This window comes from Delphinus delphis, chromosome 20 (genome assembly GCF_949987515.2).
Source record: "Delphinus delphis chromosome 20, mDelDel1.2, whole genome shotgun sequence".
Classification (NCBI taxonomy): Eukaryota; Metazoa; Chordata; class Mammalia; order Artiodactyla; family Delphinidae; genus Delphinus; species Delphinus delphis.
The window spans coordinates 769,904-792,952 of record NC_082702.1 but is presented as its reverse complement, the minus strand read 5'-3'; the positions used below and the strand labels follow the sequence as shown (position 1 = coordinate 792,952).

At 41.8% G+C, this 23,049-nt stretch overlaps 1 long non-coding RNA gene and 1 pseudogene across 1 annotated transcript; one reads left to right on the top strand and one right to left on the bottom strand.

The window, feature by feature from the left end:
* LOC132417228 (zinc finger protein 154-like) overlaps positions 1-23,049 on the bottom strand; it is a 128,147-nt pseudogene that overhangs the window by 31,201 nt on the left and 73,897 nt on the right.
* LOC132417230 (uncharacterized) lies at positions 8,480-13,281 on the top strand. Its single transcript, XR_011246317.1, has 3 exons — positions 8,480-8,701; positions 10,012-10,101; positions 12,679-13,281. It is a non-coding gene; the product is annotated as an uncharacterized lncRNA (long non-coding RNA).

The window sequence follows — 23,049 nt, the reverse complement described above, 5'->3', positions numbered from 1 at the left end:
CTTTCTGTAATTTGCTCACTCTACAAATATTTTTCAGAGATATTCTTGAGTCCCCTTGCAGACACTGCCACTGCATTTACAGGTGAAATAATAATCACTGCCCAGCAAGGAGATGAGATCGTGGAATTAAAAACCTTTATCTCTTGTTTGGATGCCCACTTTTTACCCCATACACAGATGCCGATATTTTGGCCATCCTGGCAACAAATGTAAATTTGGTAAGTAAGCACTATTCCCAGATACATGTCATATTCTTAGAAGAAATAGACCATATCTCAGAAAATTCAATAAGAAACGTTATATGGGGGGAAAAATCTGCTTTCTGGGATTGAAACACAAATACTGACAAAGAGATACAAAAGGGATGCATTCTGAGGGACCAAGAGGCATGGTGCCACCTCATCTACTTGCTTTAAGGCTGCCTAGTATCCATATTTCCTCTACAACCTGTCTGGATTATACTTGCTCTTATTGCTGACCAAACACATTGAGCCTCACAATGTCCATTCTAAGAGCTTTGCTCCCCACGAAGAGTAAGAAGACTGTGTTTTATTCAATTTTTGAGTGGACATTTATGTCAATTGTTGGATATGCATTTTTTATCTTTTGGGAGCGTGATTTGCAAATGAAATCTGTAGGAGTGTTTTACTAAGATGTCTTTGATGAGTGCAAGTGTTAAAACTTCCTTTCAGATTTCGTGAAAGCAAGGCACACTTAAGAAACATGTGAATAAAAGATTGTAAGATACAAAGAGCAAGATAATCAGGGATGTAAAGAATCTCAAAGCTAAAGGTTATCTTGTATGACGGCATGTTTTATATATAAATAATATCTTCATTATTATTAATATTTTGCCTCCTCTCTCTGGAAAGATCTCTGATGATTCAGTGGTGAATCTGTAAGTATCTAGTTCATTATCTCGAAGTCATGAGACGGTTTGTTCCAACAAATCATATCCTGATCACACACACTGACAGATATCTTTCAATCATTTTGTGGAGAGTGAAGTTTTCTTGATTACACCTTATTTGTGCTCACATAGAACCTCTCTAATCAGGGGAAATTTAAGAGGCTTTGTTATCTAAAAAAACCTGCAGTTTGTAAAGGGCAATGTGTACAATAATGAGAGCAAGTTTAGAATTTGCAGTCCCTTGTCTCTTTAAATAAAACAAGTTTTGTTATGCTTTATACAAAACAAATAATGCTGCTTGTATATGACTTAAATTCATTTCAAAGGTTTTATATAAACTATTTCCATTGTTTTCCTTTTTATAATTCTCTTACTCTAGTATTTTTATTGTACTACCAATTTGCTAGTTTTGTTCAATTTTATAGAATGCTATATAAATTAAAATACTGAGAAAAAAATTTTAATTTAATTAATTTATTTATGGCTGCATTGGGTCTTTGTTGCTATGCACGGGATTCTCTAGTTGCGGCGAGTGGAGGCTACTCTTCATCGTGGTGTGCAGGCTTCTTATTGTGGCGGCTTCTCTTGTTGTGGAGCACAGGCTCTAGGTGTGCAGGCTCAGTAGTTGTGGCTCGCAAGCTCTAGAGTGCAGGCTCAGTAGTTGTGGTGCACGGGCTTAGTTGCTCTGCAGCATGTGGGATCTTCGCGGATCAGGGCTTGAACCTGTGTCCCCTGCATTGGCAGGAGGATTCTTAACCACTGCGCCACCAGGGAAGTCCCATCACTGAGAAAATTTTTACCCAATCCATACAGATATGATTTTTCATGTGTAGGTTTGATTAAATTATTTCCAATTTGAAAATATTTTTTCCATCTCAAGTTTTAATCTATTTTAATATTTCATTACATTATATATTTTCTGTCCAAATTGATAATCAAGTTTAATATATATATGCCCCCTTAAATTATTCAATATGTACATATCAGTAAGGTGTGTTTCCAGGCTCACTACTATGTACTGTTAACCCCACTACGATTTTCTCTGCCAGAATAAGCTGTTGGATATATTTATAATTTCTTCTAATAAATACTTTTGTCATCCCTTTAAGTAAGCTTTAACTAATAAGCTCTGAAACACTAGCATTTTGTTTGAAATACATAAAGTAAATTACCTCTTTTAGTATTTTTATTCATAATAGCCTTTATAGAAACTTGCTTTATATCTATTTTTATTTAGAGGTTGTTTTTATAATTTCTGGTTTAATTTCTACGGTTTTTAATTTTCTTCAGTTCTTTCACATTTCTTTGTTTTAATGTTTTTCAAATTTTTGTATTTCAGTAACATTTGCTTTAAATTTTTAATTAGGAGAAATCTTCTTACAAGATTAATATTGATTTTTAATTTTTATTGCATATATGCATACCCATAATCTCTTGTTAATTATAATATTTCAAATGATTTTAAAAGAATTCTTAGCTATATATAGGTCAAATTTCAGTATAAATATGTACTTTTTCATTTTCTCTATATATAATTCATAAATATGTTCCTAAACTAACAGCATTGAAAATGCCAGACACATCACCTCACTTATAAATCTTTCCAGTATGTCTATAAAGTACACATTCTCTTTCATTGTGACAATTACATCATTTTCATACTAACAGAAATACCAATAACTGAAATTGAATTTTCCTACTTTTTCTAAAATTATATTTTCATAATCATTATGTTTAAATCACAAACAATATACTCCCATTTTATGTTTAATTATGCATCTTAGTTCTCTTTTATTTCAAAGATTTGTCTTACATTCTTCTGTTATATTTGTCGTATATATGGTGGCATAACTAGGTCATTTGGCATAATTTCCCACATTTTCTAATTGCATTTCTCTGATGGCCTAACATGTTCTGCATTGCTTCTAATAAATGTATAACTAGAGCCAGAGGCGTTGATCAAATTCACTCTGGTCACTGTACTCCACAGGCAGGGCTGAGACTTATGACTGCATCACCAACAGATGCTCTGAAGTCTGAGTGTCTCTGCTTTTCAAAGTTAACGATTGATGCAAGAAAAAATTTGTATTCTGAGGCAAGTCAAGGATAATTTAAACATAAAAAATTTTCTGTGCCCTTTGTCCTCCTCTTTCCCCTCTACTGTGCATTGTATATCTGCATTATGCATCCACCAAACCTCCCCATTGGCAGAAATACCTGCTCAACCATAAAGAGCAACATTCTCCTAGCACCAACAAGAAAATTCCTTAAAAGCTAACATGCCATCAAAAAATCTAGAAACAATAAATGCTGGAGAGGGTGTGGAGAAAAGGGAACCCTCTTGCACTGCTGGTGGGAATGTGAATTGGTTCAGCCACTATGGAGAACAGTATGGAGGTTCCTTAAAAAAACTACAAATAGAACTACCATATGACCCAGCAATCCCACTACTGGGCATATACCCTGAGAAAACCGAAATTCAAAAAGAGTCATGTACCAAAATGTTCATTGCAGCTCTATTTACAATAGCCCGGAGATGGAAACAACCTAAGTGCCCATCATCGGATGAATGGATAAAGAAGATGTGGCACATATATACAATGGAATATTACTCAGCCATAAAAAGAAACGAAATTGAGCTATTTGTAATGAGGTGGATAGACCTAGAGTCTGTCATACAGAGTGAAGTAAGTCAGAAAGAGAGAGACAAATACCGTATGCTAACACATATATATGGAATTTAAGAAAAAAAAATGTCATGAAGAACCTAGGGGTAAGGCAGGAATAAAGATGCAGACCTCCTAGAGAACGGACTTGAGGTTATGGGGAGGGGGAAGGGTGAGCTGTGACGGGGCGAGAGAGAGTCATGGACATATACACACTAACAAACGTAGTAAGGTAGATAGCTAGTGGGAAGCAGCCGCATGGCACAGGGATATTGGCTCGGTGCTTTGTGACAGCCTGGAGGGGTGGGATAAGGAGGGTGGGAGGGAGGGAGACGCAAGAGGGAAGAGATATGGGAACATATGTATATGCATAACTGATTCACTTTGTTATAAAGCAGAAACTAACACACCATTGAAAAAAAAAAAAAAGCTAACATGCCTTCTTGATCTTGTGTGGTGTCACGATGACCCACCACGTTGTACTTACAGATCTGGATTGTGCAAACTGTCTACGGCATTTAAAGTACAGCCCTCTGTCTATATAATTATAAACCTATATAACTGCTTTGACCTTTAACGACCAGAACAGTTCTTGGAGCTTTCTGAGAGGGTGTTCCCGGATTATAATCCTACTTGGCTTGAATAAAATTTTCCATTTCTTTCTTAGGTAGACCGATTAAATTTTCTTGGACACTTCACACAGTGGGTCCAAATGTTATTAGGGTTTTTTCATCCAATGTCATTTTTCCCCCACTGGACTTTTATCTGTTGTGTTAGCTGTCCCTTGCAGTTATTTGGCTGAAGTAATTGGTTGGTGATCATTGATTAAATTCATTACTTTATGCGCTGTAGACCAGTCCCTATTCTACCTAATTCTTATCAGGAATTCTGCATATATAAAGAAGAAACTCCTAATTTTCTATTTGTTTACCCTAAAATGCAGTCTGTACAGCAAAGTAAGGAAAATGCTTGATGCCTTCGCTTTCATTAGCCATTTTCAAAGTGTCCCTTAGACGTTTCGCACGCAATTTCCCAGCGCATCCTCGCGGTGGATCTTGGCCTTTCTCCTGGAAATGGGAACTACATGACCCAGAATGCCTTGCGTCGAAGGCAGAGTCCCTGAGCCAATAAAGGCTCAGGAAAAAGGAGTTTCTGTTTGGGCACAAAGCGTCGGGCGGGACTTCCTGTCTCCTCCTCCAGGTGGCCATTTTAATTGGCCTTGGTCTGTTTCAGCTCCGCAACGCTGGGTAGGGACGGAGGTGACGGGAAAGAAGAGGTGCGAGAGGAGGGGCTGACCCTGTGGCACAGAGGCGGGCCTGAGGTTCGGCGATGTCTCTCGGGGTGCCCAGCGCCAGGCCCGGGAGAGGGACCGCAGTGTCCGCGTCCTGCCTCCTCTCCCGCCGCTACCGGCCCCGCCCCTCCCACAGAGTCCGATGGCTGCGGCGGCGCTGAGGGAAACGCCTGAGGTAAACGCTCGTCCTCCGACCCCTCACCGTCCTCACCCCACCAGACACTAAGCGGGGCGCCTGCTCACGTGCCCGCAGCCCAGGCCGCGGTGTCCTGGACGGTGAGGTGGTCGTGGGTGGGGCCCTGTTTCAGACAGACAGTGTGATGGCTCGTGGGAGAGGTTTCAGGTGGAGGGACCGCAGGTGCAAAGGCTTGGAGGTCGGATTGAGGCGGAAGGATTCGGGAAACCTGTGACCCATGTTCTGTCCGCAGGGAACAAACAACGTGAAGCAAAGCCTGGAATAGCAGGATGAGGGTTCTTAATGTTAGAACTCTAGAAGCCATGGGGAGTTTTAAGAAAAGAAATACAGGATCTACGTCAGAGTTTAAAAATTTCCCAAAAGCTGTTCAAAGGAAAAACGAAAGAGGCGATGACGACATTTAGGTACTGGGAGGTTGAGTATTTGTTCAGGTTCTCACGCAGCTGGTAAGGACACTGATCATTGAGATTAGACCATCAGCCTGAGGTCACCTGGCTCCAGGGTCAGGGAAGGGTACAGGGAGGAGATCAGCACATGGAACCTCACCATGGATCCCTTCCTCCGAGCCCTGCCTCTTTGCACAGGTTCCCATGGCTGCAGAAGTGCTTGTGGAATTCACACAGGAAGGTGGAGCGTGTCCCAGTCCCTCAGGGCCACAAACCCCACTCCTGTGTTCTCTGAATTGTGGTTTCCTGGGACTCTTAATGCTATCCCTCCAATTCTTGAGTCTGGGAACGCTGAAGAAACTCCAAACCCATAGCCCTGAATCCATGTGAGCCTTTATATAGAGGTATTCTCATGATTGGCAATCAGTGTAAACAGGCGTGGAGGGTTCTTCCAGGAACTTGTTCCAAGATTTCCAGATGTTTAGAGGTAAAACTGATCAGGAATTGTTCAGGAAACCACAGGTCTCCTTTCTTTTAGGTGAGAACAAAGAGCAGGGACAGGAGTCAGTATAGAAATGGTTCCCTGAAAAGATGTATGTCTATTCTAGAGGCGAAGGGAGATTTGGATCAGAGGAGAGAGATGTTCTTACCAGTGTCTATAAACAGGCTCCATTTGGCTGTAAAGTGGAGAAGAGACTGAAGCTGAGAGAGGAGGGGAAAATCAGGGTAGAGGCTCCTATCATAATCCAGGTGAGGGTTAATGGACCATAATGGTGGCTTAGGAGATGTGGTTGTATTCTGGATGCGTGTTTTAAAAAGGGACAACTAGATTTTTTTCTAATGTGAACAGTGAGGGAGTAAAACAGGAGTCAGAGATTACCCCAGGGTTTCCAGCCTTAGCAACTGTAGGGATGAAAACTCCATCATATGGGATGAGAAAGACTATAGTAAGTGATAGTCACTGGGGGTAACAAGAGCTTTGTTTTAGCCATGTTTAAAGTCTGAGGTGTATCAGAGATCACTGAGTGGAGGCGTGAAAGGAGCAGCTGAACACATAGGTGTGGAAATGTGCGGAGGGGTTTAAGATGGAGACATCCAAAATGTGGTCGGTACTCTGTAGACCATGATGAGTAAGCTGTGGTGACATTAAGGAGGGGCAGTCTTCAGGTTACGGTGTAAAGCTATTAGGTGCCCAGGAAAGGGAGGGTGGGGCTGTGGACTCAATATCTGGCTTCAGTACTTGGGTCATGGTATTGGGCTTCACAAACAAAAGTGAGGAAGGTAAGTGGCCATAAAGGGAGGTTGTGTTGGGGACGACATAGTGTGGCAGATGAGTAGACATTCTAAGTGGCCAATGGAAATGAGAGGGATACAGAGGCCTAGAAGTAATTGAGGCAAGATGACAGTCAGGCTGGAGCTGGTGCTTACTTCCCTATGGATGCTCCAGGATTTTTTGATGACTTTGGTATGCTCTGACATGTTTCATTCAGCCTGGAGGATAAGAACAGGGGAAAATGTCATCATATGTGAGCATCAGTAGGCCTGGGGTGGGCCACCAATGGGCTAGGCTTTGAATGAGGGTTAAGTGGATGGAGGAAAGTTGTGCTTGTTAAGGGAACAGCAAGTATAGCATAGAAGTGGAATAGGGCCATGGGTGTCTGAAATGAACAGTCGATTCTGTGTGGCTAAGTCAGAGGTAAGGAATGGAGCCTGTCAGGGCGGCCATTATAGAAGATTTTGTCACTGCCACTGCTAGTGGGAGCCATGGAAGTCTAGAGGATTACTGGATCCTTTATGAATTTGCCAGGCATATTCTGGATGCTGTCAGCTAAGTTGTGGTGTAAGGCCTAAAATTAACTCCTAGTATTATATGCTTCCTTGACATGTGTTGAAACTGGCAGGACCTCAAATGGCCTGAGCAGCAGGTCCCCACTTTGCTCTGCTCCAGTGGATAAGGTCTCCTAACCAAACAACGCTTTTTATAAAGGGGACTAGGTATAATTCCTGCTTATCCCTTTGTAGTGAGTTTCAGTTCCCTGTCAGCCCTTTGGAGTTATTCAGAAAAGGAAATTGCATCCTCCCATGGAACCAGGGGCACATTACCCTCTTGATACTACAAAGCTTATGTCTCACAGTTCTTGGTTGTTCACTGTTTTCCAGAGTGTAACTCCATGTAGCCCTGTATGGAATGTGGTGTCTTCCTATTCCAGGCTGTGGATATATATGATTAATAAGATGCTGCTGATAACATCTTTCCAGTGTCAGGTGCCCTAACCCTAGGCAGAAATCCCACCCTCACCAGTGGAGTGAAAAGGAGGTGATCAGGGCTTCCTTGGTTGTGCAGTAGTTAAGAATCGACCTGTCAATGCAGGGGACATGGGTTCGAGCCCTGGTCTGGGAAGATCCCACATGCCACGGAGCAACTAAGCCCACGAGCCACAACCACTGAGCCCTTGTGCCACAACTAGTGAAGCCCGTGTGCCTAGAGCCCTTGCTCAATAAGAGAAGCCACTGCAATGAGAAGCCTGTGCAGCACAACAAAGAGTAGCCCCCGCTCGCCTCAACCAGAGAAAAGCCTGCGCGCAGCAACAAAGATCCAACACAGTCAAAAATAAAAAAATAAATAAAAATTTAAGAAAAACTTTATTTTAAAAAAGGAGGTGATAAAAATATTTCAACGTGTGGGGAGGCCAGGGAGATGCTTATAGAGTGGGATGGTGAGGTGGTGGTGGCCATGGGCATGTCTAAATATGAGGGATGTGCAGTCTCGAGAGTGATGTGTACATGGAGAGGGAGTATGTTTCATGGTCCCAGGTCCCTGGTATTGGGACTTACATGACCTTGATCACACCAGGGTTATTGCCTGGTAGGAGTGTTGGATGCCTCTATGTCAGGCCCACAGTTTAAATATCTGTTTGTGCACCTGTCTCTTGTTGCTGACGGCTGGACCCAGTAGTCATTGGGCCCATAGGGAGACAGTAGCACCAATGGCGCCAGGGCCTAGTTTCTCCTCTGACTGGGGAGATTGGGAGGAGGATAGACATAGAATAGATAAATAGGGGAAATGATTGTAGGTCCTCTTGAGAGAGGATTGTTTGTGATTTCATCTGTCCCAATCACGACAGGGCAGTGTGACTTTTGAAGATGTGGCCGTAAACTTTTCCTTGGAGGAATGGGGTCTCCTTGACGAGGCTCAGAGATGCCTGTACCATGATGTGATGCTGGAGAACTTGGCACTTACAACCTCCCTGGGTAAGGCCCTCAAACCCACCCCTGTGCCCTGAACTAGTCTCTGCCCTTTCTTTTTATCCATTGGCAAGTCTCCCCTTCTCACATCAGTACCTGGGCACTGCTTTCTTCCCCAGTTCCCGGAGTAGGTGTTGTGGTTAGTAGGGCTGAGGTGTGAGCACTGCTGTCTCTTCTCTTTGACAGATCCAGCACCTGCTACCCCCTGCCTTGCAGGGATGGATCCAGAGTCAGGAGTCTTATAGGCATGAAGCCCACCTTGTTTACCCTCTCCATAGCCAGGTGAATTTTCCAGATCCAAGGCACCTGTGTACCCCAGGTCCTACTTCCTTCACCTAGCTAATATTTCCTCATTCTTGCTTGTGCCAGAAATTGCTGTTACTGACCCGGTCACTGTTATTATAAGGACAATGGGCTATTCTTACAAGATATTCCTCTGAAGTTCTTTTTGTAAGATTTAATTTTATTTCTTGTGCTCTATCTTTTTGGCCATTGCTGGCTGCTTATCTGTCCTGTCTTTACTTTAGTACTTGAATCATCCAGGTTCTGCGTAGCTGCTCATCAAGGGGGTGAAGTAGAGAGGTTCACAGAATAGAAAGGACTCCAACTACAGCAAGGACTCATACATAGTCTGGCCCTGATAAGTAGCACCTGGGGCAGGGCGTGATGTCAGGGCCGTATACAAATCATGCCAGAAAGCTATTCTCTGACTAGCCTTTTGGTGCCAATCACAGTGGCGGCCACACCTCATTTCTGCCTGTACTTCCCCATTCTTCAGTTAGCCACCTTCTCAACTCTACTACTTGTCACTTTTTATTTCCAACATAGGGCTAATTCTCACCTCCCTGGACTCCATCTCTCAATGCTTTTTCACACTGGTCCGTCTGCAGTGCTGTCCAACATTGGCCTGTACCATTCATGTCATGAGGTGTGCACATTCTTAATCCTTGAACACCAGCTGCTCTGTTGCAGTTGGATTTTCCTGAGCCTGGATACAACCTACTACATAGTACTCATGTGTCACCACCAAACAAGATCCTGCTGAAAGTTGTTTGCAGAATGAGCTGTAGACCCTGCCTCTTCTCTTTGTGTCACTCCACATGGTTGTGTTCCTCACCTTGTGAGGCCTCCCCCATTCTGTAATCTTTAAAGGCCCAGTGCTGCTAAGCAGCCTCATCCTCAACTTGAACCCAACCACCTTGTCTTGCAAACAGTCCCATGGACTCATCCTTGGATTTGTGAGACACAGATCTGTATTGGGGATTTCTCCTTGCACAGAGTCAACGTGTACATCTCCAGCATTTCTCTGCTTTCAGGTTGTTGGCATGGAGAAGAGGATGAGGAGGCACTTTCTGAGCAGAGTATCTCTGATCAAGGAAGCTCACAGATCAGAATTGTTAAGGCAGGTCTGTCTCCCCAGAAGGCCAATCTCTATGAGATGTGTGGCCCGATCTTGAGTGACATTTTTCACTTGGCTGAGTACCAGGTAGCACGCTGTGGGCAGAAACTACACGTGTGGGACGTGTGAGAAACCATTCTATTTCAGAACAAACCTCCATCACCAAAAGCAGCACACTGGAGAGAAACAATTGAGAAGTGATGTGAGGAGAACATTGTTTGTGAACAGCTGAAAATTCTATGTATCGAGGAAGCCCTTTACCTTTGGGGATGTTGGGAAGGACTTCCTGGGCAACTCAGGATTTCTTCACCAACAGGCCACATGCACCTGGGAGAAGTCAAATAGTGGAACTGAGCGTGCGACTCCCTTTCCAAGGGGAAAAAATCATTATAAATGGGGATACTGCCCAGAAACTTTCAGTGGCAAACACACTCGTTCAGCACCAGAGAGTCCTCACTAGAGGAAGATGTTACACATGCAGCTAATGTGGGAAATCATTTAGCAAAAGCTCCCATCTCATTAGACATGAGAGAGTTCACACTGGAGAAAGGCCTTATGAGTGCAGTGAATGTGGGAAATCCTTTAGCCAAAGCTCTAACCTCATCACACATCAGAGAGTTCACAGTGAGAAAAGGCCTTACAATTTGGGGAATATGCTGAATTCTTTACCTACAGCTCCAGTCTCTTAAAACACTAGACTGTTTACACTGGATCAAGGCCTTGTTAATGCAATGAATACGATACGGCCATTAGCCCAAGGTTTTGACTCTGGAACCACAGATTTCAGAAGGGAAAAAACATCTTACATGTGCAGGGATGTACAGTTTCCTTTTTCAGTATGTCAACACTTGAGATCCCTCATCGTGGTACCATCTGAATTGAACCTCATACATCCAAACATCTGCAAACATCCCAGGTATGTGGGAGCTGCACTGTACTTTATAACCTGCCCAGGTCCCTTGCCAGATTTCTGTCATTGACAGTTTCTGTGGCCAAAGCCATTTCACCTCTCCCACCTGGCAGGTACTCACAGTGTACAGCATTCACCCACCCCAGGGTGTTCAGGGAAAGAAACATTGGTCTTTACCATTCACAGGAGGGATTGTGAGAAGCCTGAGCACTCACTCCTTTCTCATTTCTTTGATGAGTTAAGTCACTGACCTGACCCATTTTTGGCCCAAAGGACTCTGCTTGTGACTTGTAAAAATGGACGACCTTATTCAGGGATATTGTTGGCCTCACATAACTCCTATGATGGGATTTTCTAGCCCACATAACTCCTATGATAGGATTTTCTAGCCATCAAGTCACCAATCCAGGAGTAGCTTCCCTCCCATTGCTCTGGTTTGTGCAATTATAAAGGTCTCACTGTTTAAGCCACATTTAATCTTGAGGTTCCATTCACTGTAGGGGATGATTTGAAAACACGGGTTCTGCTAACATAAAGGACTGATCAGCTTTTGTTGGGAATCCCACGCTTTGTGTGCCTTAAGGGCACAATATGATAGCAGTTATACCTCTCTCCATTTTGGCCTTGTTTGCATTATTGCCCAAGGCTTCCAAGGAAAGACTACAGAGCTTTCTGGTTCTAATTTGTGGCCTGAGTGCCATATTTTCTTGGTTCAGAGGTCAGCCTGGGGAAGGAGCAATTGTGACAATCTTCCTTGCTTCTGAGAGTAACATGAAATTGTTGCCTTGTTCACAGGGGATATTGCCTTGAGCTCAGCATTAGTGAGGAAAATATTCTCCCAGGTCCTGCAGTAGAGCCATGTGCCCTTATGTGCAGAATTCTGCAGTGTAGCATCACTGGTTGTAAGATTATAGGGGGAATGATAATTGTTACAGAAAACATTGGATTAATAGTGGGAGGAGGACACTATTACAAGCTGGTTGGAATGTGCCTCATTTAAAGGGGCATCCACAATGACAGTGTTCCAGTCACTGTGGCTGTGAAGGGTGAGCATGTACAGAAATTCTCAGATCTCCTGAATTGAGAAGGGCATTACAAGAGAACATAAACTGAAGGTTTTGTGGATTTCTGTAGCCTCTGTGGGCTATCCTCCTCAAGGCCATTTCTGTGCCAGACAGAAAAATGAGAATAGAGAGAAGGGATATCTTTTCATCAAGTAATGGACTTTGTGACCCAGACAGTATTCCTGTTGAATCAGGTGGGAACAGTCTTCATTGCTTCCTTATATTTTTGACCACTGAGGCAAGGTGACCCTCCCAGGGTGTGAGGCAGAAAGTGGTGAAGTCAATAGAGGGGATTTTACAAAAAGAGTAAGAAATCCAGATTTTTATTTTGGATAATATTTTTAAGCTTTAATAAGGTATGAATACATACAATAAAATGCACATGGTTAAAATATACAATTTGATAAGTTTTGACATTTATATAAATCCATGGAACCACCATCACATCCATAATAAACCTATCTACCTTCATATTTACCTTGTTTCTTTTATTGATGTTACTCTGACCTCTAGTCAATCATTGATTTATTTTTCTTTACAATAGATAAGTTTGCATTGTCTAGAATTTTATATGATTAAAGTCATAAAGTGTTTATTCTTTTCCCGTCAGGTACCCTCATGTGACATGTTTATTTTGAGAGTCATCAGTGAGTAGTTCATTCTTTTTATATTGACGAGAAGTATGATGTTCTGAGGATATACTACTATTTGTTTATTCATCTGTTTATCCGTATTTGAGTTGTTTCCAGTTTTTGACTGTTGGAAGTAAAATTGCTGCAGACTTTTGAATATAATTCTATACATGGTTATGTTTCACTTTTCCTCTATTAATACTTTAGGGTGCAGTGCCTGAGTTTCAGTCTTAGTGAATGGATGACTTTTTAAAGAACTCTACAGTGTGATCTGAAATGGTTGTTTCCTTTTGCATTCCTACCAGAAGAGTTTGGGACTTCCATTTATTCCATATCATTGCCAATATGTTTAGTCTTTTTAAACTTTTTTTTTCTTTTTAATTTGGCTGCATCAGGTCTTAGTTTGTGGCACATGGGATCTTCATTAAGGCATGCGGGATCTTTTTTTGCGGTGTGTGGGCTCTTCGTTGCAGCATACGGGCTTCTCTCTAGTTGTGGTGCACAGGCTCCAGAGAGCATGGGCTCAGCAGTGGTGGCGCACTGGCGCTCTAGTTGTGTCATGTGGGCACTCTAGTTGTGGCATGTGGGCTTAGTTGCCCCACAGCACATGGGACCTTAATTCCCTAACCAGGGGTCGAACCCGTGTCCCCTGCATTGGAAGGCAGATTGTTAACCACCGGACCGCCAGGTTAGTCCCAAGTCTTTTAATAAGACTTTTTGACCCTTTTAATAAGTGTATAGCAGTATCTCACTGTGGTTTTAGTTGCATTTCTCAGATGTTTTATGACGTGGAGCATTTTTTTCATTTTTTAAGTCCTCTTTTGGTAAAATGTCTTTTCATAGCTTTTGTCCATTTAAAAATAATTAATTTTGACTATTTCTCTCTTCATTACTAAATAAGATAATGAAACAATGAAGACTTGAAACTTCATTCTTTAGTGATGTGACTCCTAGCCATAAGAAATAATTATTTTTGAATTCTGAAATACTATTTCCTAACTTTTTTTCTGCTGTACACAGTGCAGTGGCCACATACAGCATATGCTTTTTAAAGTTTAATCAGCATTACTAACATATTCTCCATAATCAAGCCAAGATTTGTATTGTTTGCAGTTTCCCCAGTGTGAATATTCCCACTTTCGTCAATTTAAAACTTCCAATGTGATATCACTGAACATGGAGTTTGAAAGTTGACAGTAGCACACCAATATATTCTATTTCCACTGTAGTGATACAGTAGCCACAAGCTTCAAGAACATAGAAGAAAAATGTAGTGAAATGACTAAGAAGTTAGAAGGTTTTGTTTGTTTGTTTGTTTGCAGTACGCAGGCCTCTCACCGCTGTGGCCTCTCCCGTTGCGGAGCACAGGCTCCGAACGCGCAGGCTCAGCGGCCATGGCTCACGGGCCCAGCCGCTCCGCAGCATGCGGGATCTTCCCGGACCGGGGCATGAACCCGTGTCCCCTGCATCGGCAGGCAGGCTCTCAACCACTGCGCCACCAGGGAAGCCCTAGAAGTTTTTATATATTTTTAAACAATTCAATTGCGGTAAAATTACATAAAGTAAACTGCACATATTTTAAATGTACATTTTAATGGTTTGACACGTGCTTACAACTGAAACCAAAATTTTCCTTCTACCTATTTTAACTCAGCCTTCTCCACATATAAAATTACTGATACAATGACATATCATTTGTTATTTCTAATATACATAAAAATGGAAAAGATTGTATTAGGAAACTGGATGAACCCCTTTCCAATCTGCCACCATTATTTATCATTTCTTGGCCATTGTTTCATTTATCTTCATATATGCTAGAGGATTATTCTACTTTTAATCCCAGACATAACATATAATGCATAACCTCTTCAGGATGCATTTTTAGAAATTGAGTGCTCCTTCATAACTCTAATAACTATCACATAAAATGAAAACACTTAAGAATTTGGAAGTATGCTCAGTTTTCTCAACTGTCTCAAAAATGTATTTAAGGCAGATTAATTACGGTCAGGATCCAAAATGTATTCTTAGGGTTTTTGGTAACTGTGTCGCACTAAGTCTCTTAACCTTTAAGTCTCACTTGCCATTTTTATTCTTATTTGTTGATCAGAATTAGGCAGATTATAGATGTGGTTTATTGAATCTCTGATACTGTTTAACTGATCACCCTTTCCCCATAATCCTGTGCAGTAGATATTAATGAGGTAGGTGATTGAAGTTTGGTCCCAGCAAAGTGTGTGATGGTGACTATTGGGTAAATAAAAATAAACTCTCTGGACTCAGAAATCTTCTCCTCAAAGGTGGTAGTGACAGAAAACACTTTTATTATCGAGTAAGCATTAAACCAGAGTTTGATATGTATCACAGGTCATATGCTAAGAAATTGCAAAGGCTGAAAAAAAAACTCCACCTTATGTAGCTAAGCAGGTACAACTCATTACATACATATTTTGATGATAATAACTAGTCACCTAGCTCTAGTACCCGTGCCATGCTCAGTCACTGGCTGAGAATAGCTTGCTGAGAATGGCCTTTGGAATGCTGTGGTGGCTTCCAAGGCAGCACAGCTGGGGGTTGTTGGCCAGCTGCACTCCTCAGAGAAGGATACATCGTAAAGGAAAAACTGAGCAGCCTACTTTCATGGCTGCCCAGAACTGAAACTATATGTATAATATTAGATTAATTTTAAATATGGTTTCGTCAGAGCAAAGAGGCAACAGAATAATCCTTTGGCAGGTCTCTCGCAGATTCTTAAACTTCCATCTGATTCCTTATCTTAAAACCATCAAAGTAGGTCTACTCTAAAAGTAAGAAATAGGCCCAGAAAACAAACAAAAAAATAGCCAAGAGAATTTGACTGTACCACTTGTCACACATGGTTCTTCTTCTAAATTTATCTGGCAATTGGGGTGACTATTGTGAAAGGAAAATAAAAATGGAGCCGATATTGCTCAGGGCTGTCTAAAATGGAGCCGGGAATCTATTAAGGAAGTGTGACTTATGCACCTCTCAGCCTGGATGGAATCTGATCTTTTGACTTCTTATTGTCCTAATGAGGCCATCCAGAACATCTGCCAGAAAGTCAAGATTCTTATCAAACCCTCATCGTAAAATAACTCATGACAGCCTGTCTACTTATCAGACCAAAACCCTAAAATAACTCCTGATTTCTTAAGGACAAATAGTTCCTAAATTGCATCAGACTCAATCACAATTCTCAAGAGGCAGCTTTAACAAACTCAGAGCTTTTTGTCTTTGTAAGCCCCTTACTCTCTTCTCCTGGAACATCTTTTGGGGTTACCTGAATCTGTGTCTCCTGAATTGTAGACTCCAAATAAACTTTTCCTTTTTTATAACGTTTTTGTTTGGTTTGGGTTTTTTTGGCTATGTTGGGTTTTCGTTGTTGCGCGCGGGCTTTCTCTGGTTGTGGTGAGTGGGGGCTATTCTTCACTGCGGTGCATGGGCTTCTCGTAGTAGCTTGTCTTGTTGCAGAGCATGGGCTGTAGGCACGCGGACTTCAGTAGCTGTGGGTTGCAGGCTCAGTCGTTGTGGCACATGGATTTAGTTGCTCCGCGGCATGTGGGATCTTCCCAGACCAGGACTTGAACCCATGTCCCCTGCATTGGCAGGTGGATTCCTAACCACTGTGCCACCAGGGAAGTCCCTAAACTCTTCTTATTTGCAGCCTCCTATATTGTGTTTTGGTTGGCATTACATGGTGTCAGAAGAGCTTGGATTCAGTTAAGGTGCCTGCAAGAGCCTGTTATGCTTTATCAATCATCTCCTTGGTGATCCCAAATCGTGGTGGTGAGTCCTCCTGTACCTAAGCCACCCATGTTGGTAGAAGTTCTAGTTTATTTGGGTGTCCTCTATTGCCGGCTTCTGTCCTCTAGGATTTTGTTTCCTGTTTTGAGCGGCCTCCAGCATTTTGCTTCCTGTTTGTTTTTTGGGTTTTTTTATTTTATTGAAATATAGTTGATTTACACTGTGTTAATTTCTTCTGTGCAGCAAAGTGACTCAGTTATATATATGTGTGTAATCTTATTCATATTCCTTTCTATTGTGGTTTGTCACAGGATATTGAGTATAGTTCCCTGTGCTATATAATAGGACCTTGTTGTTTATCCATCCTTTATATAATAGTTTGCCTCTGCTAATCCCATACCCCCAATCCTTCCCTCTACTACCCGCCCTCCGCCTTGGCAACCACATGTGTATTCTCTATGTCTGTGAGTCTGTTTTTCTTTTGTAGCATTACCCATTCCACAGGCAGGGAAACTAAGTGTCCAGAACCAGGGGACAGTCCTGTGGCTGGGAAGAGGCAGAACAGAGACCTGAACCCCTGTGGCAGAAGTATCTCAGGGTGCCTCCTATGTATACAGGTGCCCTGGGCAGTTCCCTGCTGGCTAAAGACACAGGTGTAGCTGCCAGGTAGGACCCCAAGTAGGGATCAGAGCTGCTATGGGAAGAGCCCCCTGATGGGCTGGGGCCCCTCAGCCCCTGGAACTCTCTCCTGTTGTTGCAGCCTCCCCAAGGGCACTGCCACCACTCTCCAGGGTATCAGGACTCCCAACAGCTACCTCCTTGGGGGCCTTACTATGGGCCCGGCCCTATGCATCTTCCCAGAGCCCCTGAGGCAGCTCCATCATTAGCCCCATTTTGCACTGGGGGAAACTGACAATGTGTGGGACTGGAGGGGGTATCTCTTACTGTGACCCCGGCAGAGGTGGGGATGCAAAAATCAATTGCAGGCTCACCCACTGTGTTCCCCCTTCCCTCTGGCCTGTTTCCACCCAAAAAAACCTCTCCTTATTCCCTCGGGCTCCTCTTAGAAGCCTTCTCAACCTCTTCCCTGTTGCCCTGCAGATCCTCTCCCAAATGCTGATGGTCCCTGTGTTAATTTGCTAAGGTTGACAAAACATGGCACCATAGCCTGGGTGCTTTAAACAACAGAAAATTATTTCCTCACAATTCCAGAGGGTAGAAGTCTGGGATCAAGAGGTTAACAGTGGTTTCTTTGGAGGCTTGTAAATAGCTGTCCTCTTCCTCTGCCTTTACATGGTCTTCCCTCTGACATGGCTCCCCACCCCCACAGGCATGCAGCACCTTCCCCAGGTGTCACCCCAAACACATGACTGGCCCTTGCTGCCACATGTGAGTCGTCCCAAGGCTGTTGGTCTTCCTACTAACATCACCTCAGGGCATCTTCTCCAATCAGTGTCCCATTACTCAGCTGTCACTGTTGTGGACATTGGAAGAGATGCTAAGGACTAAGAATGTCTACTGTAACGCTCCCCTGTCCCTGTCCCCATGTTTCTTCTTCTCACTCCCTCCAGCTGGTGAATTTGGTCCTCCCCAACACTAGGTAAAAAGCAAACCAATGACTGCTAATCCCTAAGAATATTCCTGCTCTCTCTTGGGGAACTAAACTTGACCACCATTCCCTGAATGGGCTAGATGAAGTCTGGCCTGTCTTGTAAATCCTGCATCATTCACATATCACAGGATGACAGTGTCCCACACTTGTTACACTGTGTCCCCAGATATATATAGGCAGGTCATATCCAATACCTGAAACGTTTGTTTCCAGGCTGTGTTATGGTGTGGTAGCAAAACACAGTCACAATATTTGTGTTTCTAGGTGTGTCACATACAAATTATTTTATTTGACAAATACACACGTAAAAAACAAGAGATTTACTTCTCCCTGTTGAAAATGGGGAATGAGATTTCGTTCCTCTCCCTTAGACGATTTACCTTAGAAAACTTGCAGGAACTGTCTCATCTCTTTTAAAATGCATGTCTTTGAAGACTAGAGAGGCCTTTTTTCAGCTGGTCTTTTTTTTTCTTCCAGTTTTAGGATTCAGAAATGTCTTTCTCAAGAACCTGCTTTCTCCTCAAACTGCAGACATCAGGGAGTTAGCTCATTTATCAGTTCTTGTACGAGGATAGGAGTCTCATCTTAGTGGATGCTGTGCTCCAACTTAAAAAACTACCTCCTATTACAAAGATGAGAAGTTTGTGTTTCCTGTGGCTAAAACCGATAAGCAAACACAGATAGTCACCCCAATTACCAGGTAAAATTAGGACTCTGTGTGACAAATGGCACTGTCAACTCCTCTTACTTGAGGACTAGGTATTGTTTATCTTGAATATACATATGCAGTGGGTTGTATCTGTTTGGATAAATAGGGGATTTAGGTTTTTTCTGTCTTTGCAGTTTCCTGGTGGATTGCCTGTGATGCACGAGTACTTTGCTTTAATGTTTATTCAATAATAAAAGTGGTTTTCTGTCTCTACTACCATTGTGGAAAGGATTACCAGGTTGGGAGAGATTTTTTTTTTTTTCTTTTTTTTTTTTTTTTTTTGGGAGAGATTTTTGTTTTTACTTCCCTAACAGTCATCATCAAGCACCTGTCTGCAGGGATCAAACTTCATCACCCATCTCGTCAACATCTAGTATACAGGATATATGGGGGGAGGGTGAACAGTTAAACAGTATTAGAGACTCATTAAGACCCATCTTGCATGTGCCAAATTCTGATGCACCAATGACAGCAAATTATGAGAAACAAGTAAGAATTTTAAAAGATAAGTGGACCCCACATGTTAAGAGATCTGTGAGACACAGCTACTGAACCCTGTAAGGATATATTTTGGATTCTGATTGCAACTAATTTGACTTAAGAAACAAACACATTTTTGAGACAATTCAGCATTGATACAACGTTTATATTTTTCTGATAACTATTGTGTTATGAAAAATCCATTCTGAAGAGATTATGCATTAAGTGATACCATGTCTGGAATTAGTACAGTAGTTCCCCCTTATCTGCAGCAGATGCGTTCCAAGACCTCCAAGTAGATGCCTGAAACTACAGATAGTACCAAACCCTATATGTACTATGTTTTTTCCTATACATGCATACCTATGATAAAAATTATAACAATAGCTGTAATAAAAGTTAAATGAATGTGGTGTCTCTCTCAAAATAGCTTATTGTACTGTAGTCGCCCTTTTTGTGATGATGTGAGATGATACGATGCCTATGTGGATTCACTGGACAATGGGATGATTCATGCTGTGGGTGGGACGAAGAGGGTGGTGAGAGATTGCAGCATATAGAAAGGCACGCAATTTAAAACTCATGACTTATTTCTGGAGTTCTCCATTTAATATTTTCAGACCTTAGTTGACCTTGGGTCACTGAAACCCCAAAAAGCAAATCTGTGAATAAGGGAGAGACTGTGGTAAACTAAGGCACTGGTGTAAATGGGGAAAGATGAAATAAGAATGGCCATGAAATGATGGAAGATGGGGATGGATTCATCTGGTTTCATTACAGTCTCTTTCTTTTTTTCATAACAGTCTTTTTTTATAACAAAAATATATATGTCCTTGTATCAGTAATTTTATATGCTGAGAAGGATAAATTTTAAAAGGCAGCAGGAAACTTGGTTTCAGGGTTGTAAGCATGCATCAGTAGATCAAAAGGTAGATTTTAAGTATGTGTGGTTTAAACTGTTTTCAATATATAGTACATCATCTGCAAACACTGACAGTTTTACTTCTTCCCTTCCATTTGGATTCCTTTTATTTCGTTTTCTTCTGATTTCTGTGGCAAGAACTTCCAATACAATGTTAAATAAAAGTGACAAGAGTGGGCATCCTTGTCTTGTTCCTCATATTAGAGGAAATGCTTTTAGCTTTTCACCATTGAGTATGATGTTATCTGTGGGCTTATATATGGCCTTTATTATGTTGAGTTATGTTCACTTTATGCCCACTTTCTGGAGAGTTTTTATCATAAATGGATGTCAAATTTTGTCAAAAGCTTTCTCTGCATCTATTAAAATGAAATGTTTTTATTCTTTAATTGTCAATGTGGTATATCACATTGATTTGTGGATATTGAAAAATCCTTCCATCCCTGGGATAAATTCCATTTGATCATGGTGTATGATCCTTTTGATGTATTGTTGGATTCAATTTGCTGATATTTTGTTGAGGATATTTGCATCTATGTTCATCAGTGATATTGACCTGTAATTTTCCTTTTTTGTGATACCTTTGGTTTTGCTAGCAGGGTGATGCTTGCCTGGTAGAATGAGTTTGGAAGCATTCTTTCCTCTGCAATTTTTTGGGAATAGTTTGAGAAGGATAGGTGTTAACTCTTCTCTAAATTTTTGGTAGAATTCACCTGTGAAGCCATCTGGTCTTGGACTTTGGTTTTCTGGTAGTTTTAAAACTAGTGATTGGGGCTTCCCTGGTGGTGCAGTGGTTGGGAGTCCGCCTGCCGATGCAGGGGGCACGGGTTCGTGCCCTGATCTGGGAAGATCCCACATGCCATGGGGCGGCTGGGCCCGTGAGCCATGGCCGCTGAGACTGCGCGTCTGGAGCCTGTGCTCCGCAACGGGAGAGGCCACAACAGTGAGAGGCCCGCGTACCACCAAAAAAAAAAAAAAAAAAAAAAAACCCACTAGTGATTGAATTTCCTTACTGGTAACTGCTCTGTTCACATTTTCTATTTCTTCCTGGTTCTTGGGAGATTGTAACTTTCTAAGAATTTGTCCATTTCTTCTATGTTGTCCATTTTATTGGCATATAGTTGTTTGTAGTAGCCTCTTATGATCCTTTGTATTTTCATGGTTTCAGTTTAACTTCTCCTTTTTCATTTCTGATTTTATTGATTTGGACCCTCTCCCCTTTTTTCTTTTTTTTTTTCTTTTTTTTTTTTAAAGATGTTGGGGGTAGGAGTTTATTAATTAATTTATTTTATTTTTGCTGTGTTGGGTCTTCATCTCTGTGCGAGGGCTTTCTCTACTTGTGGCAAGCGGGGGCCACTCTTCATCGCGGTGCGCAGGCCTCTCACTATGGCGGCCTCTCCCGCTGCAGAGCACAGGCTCCAGATGTGCAGGCTCAGCAGTTGTGGCTCACGGGCCCAGTTGCTCCATGGCATACGGGATCCTCCCAGACCAGGGCTCGAACCCGTGTCCCCTGCATTAGCAGGCAGACTCTCAACCACTGCACCACCAGGGAAGCCCTCCCTTTTTTTCTTGATGAGTCTGGCTAGAGGTTTATACATTTCGTTTATCATTTCAAAGAACCAGCTTTTGTTTTCTTTGATCTTTTCAATTTTTTTTTGTCTCTAATTCATGTCTTTCTGCTCTGATCTTTATGATTTCTTTTCCTTCTACTAACTTTTCATTTTGTTCTTTCTCTAGTTCCATTAGGTATAAGGTTAGATTGAGATTTTTCTTGTTTCCAGAGGTAAGATTGTATTGCTATAAACTTCCCTCTTAGAATTGCTTTTGCTGCATCCCATAGGTTTTGGATCTTCGTGCTTTCGTTCTTTCTTTTTCATTTCTGCCTAGTTGTTTTCTTTCTTTGCGGCACTGTGCAGCTTGTGCCATCTTAGTTCACTGACCAGGGATTGAACCCAGGCCCTTGACAGTGAAAGCATGGAGTCCTAACCACTGGACCACCAGGGAATTCTCTGTCTCTAGGTATTTTTTGATTTCCTTTTTGATTTCTTCAGTGATCCATTGGTTGTTTAGTAGCATATTGTTTAGCTTCCACGTGTTTGTGGTTTTTACAGTTTTTTTCTTGTAGTGGATTTCTGATCTCATAATGTTGTGATTGGAAAAGATGCTTGATATGATTTCAATTTTCTTAAGTTTACCAAGGCTTGCTTTGTGGCCCGCCATATTATTAATCCTGGAGAACGTTCCATGTGCATTTGAAAAGAATGTGTATTCTGCTGCTTGTGGTTGAAATGCTTTATAAATATCAATTAAGCCCATCTGGTCTAATGTGTCATTTAAGGCCTGTGTTTCTTTACTGATTTACTGTATGGGTGATCTGTCCATTGATGAAATTGGGCTGTTAAACTCCCCCACTATTGTGTTACTGTTGATTTCTCCTTTTATGGCTGTTAGTATTTTCCTTATATATTGAGGTGCTCCTATGTTGAGTGCATATATATTTACAGTTGTTATATCTTCTTCTTGATTGATCCCTTGATCATTATGTGATGTCCTTCTTTTGACTCTTGTAACAGTCTTTATTTTAACATCTGTTTTGTCTGATATGAGTCTTGCTATTCCAGCTTTCTTTTGATTTCCATTTGCATGGAATACCTTTTTCAATCTCCTCACTTTCAGTCTGTAGGTGTCCCTAGATCTGAAGTGGCTCTCTTATAGACAGCATATATACTGGTTTTGTTTTTATATCCATTCAGCCAATCTATATCTTTTGGTTGGAGCATTTAATCCATTTACATTTAAGGTAATTATCAATATGTATGTTCTTATTGCTGTTTTGTTAATTGTTTTTGATTTATTTT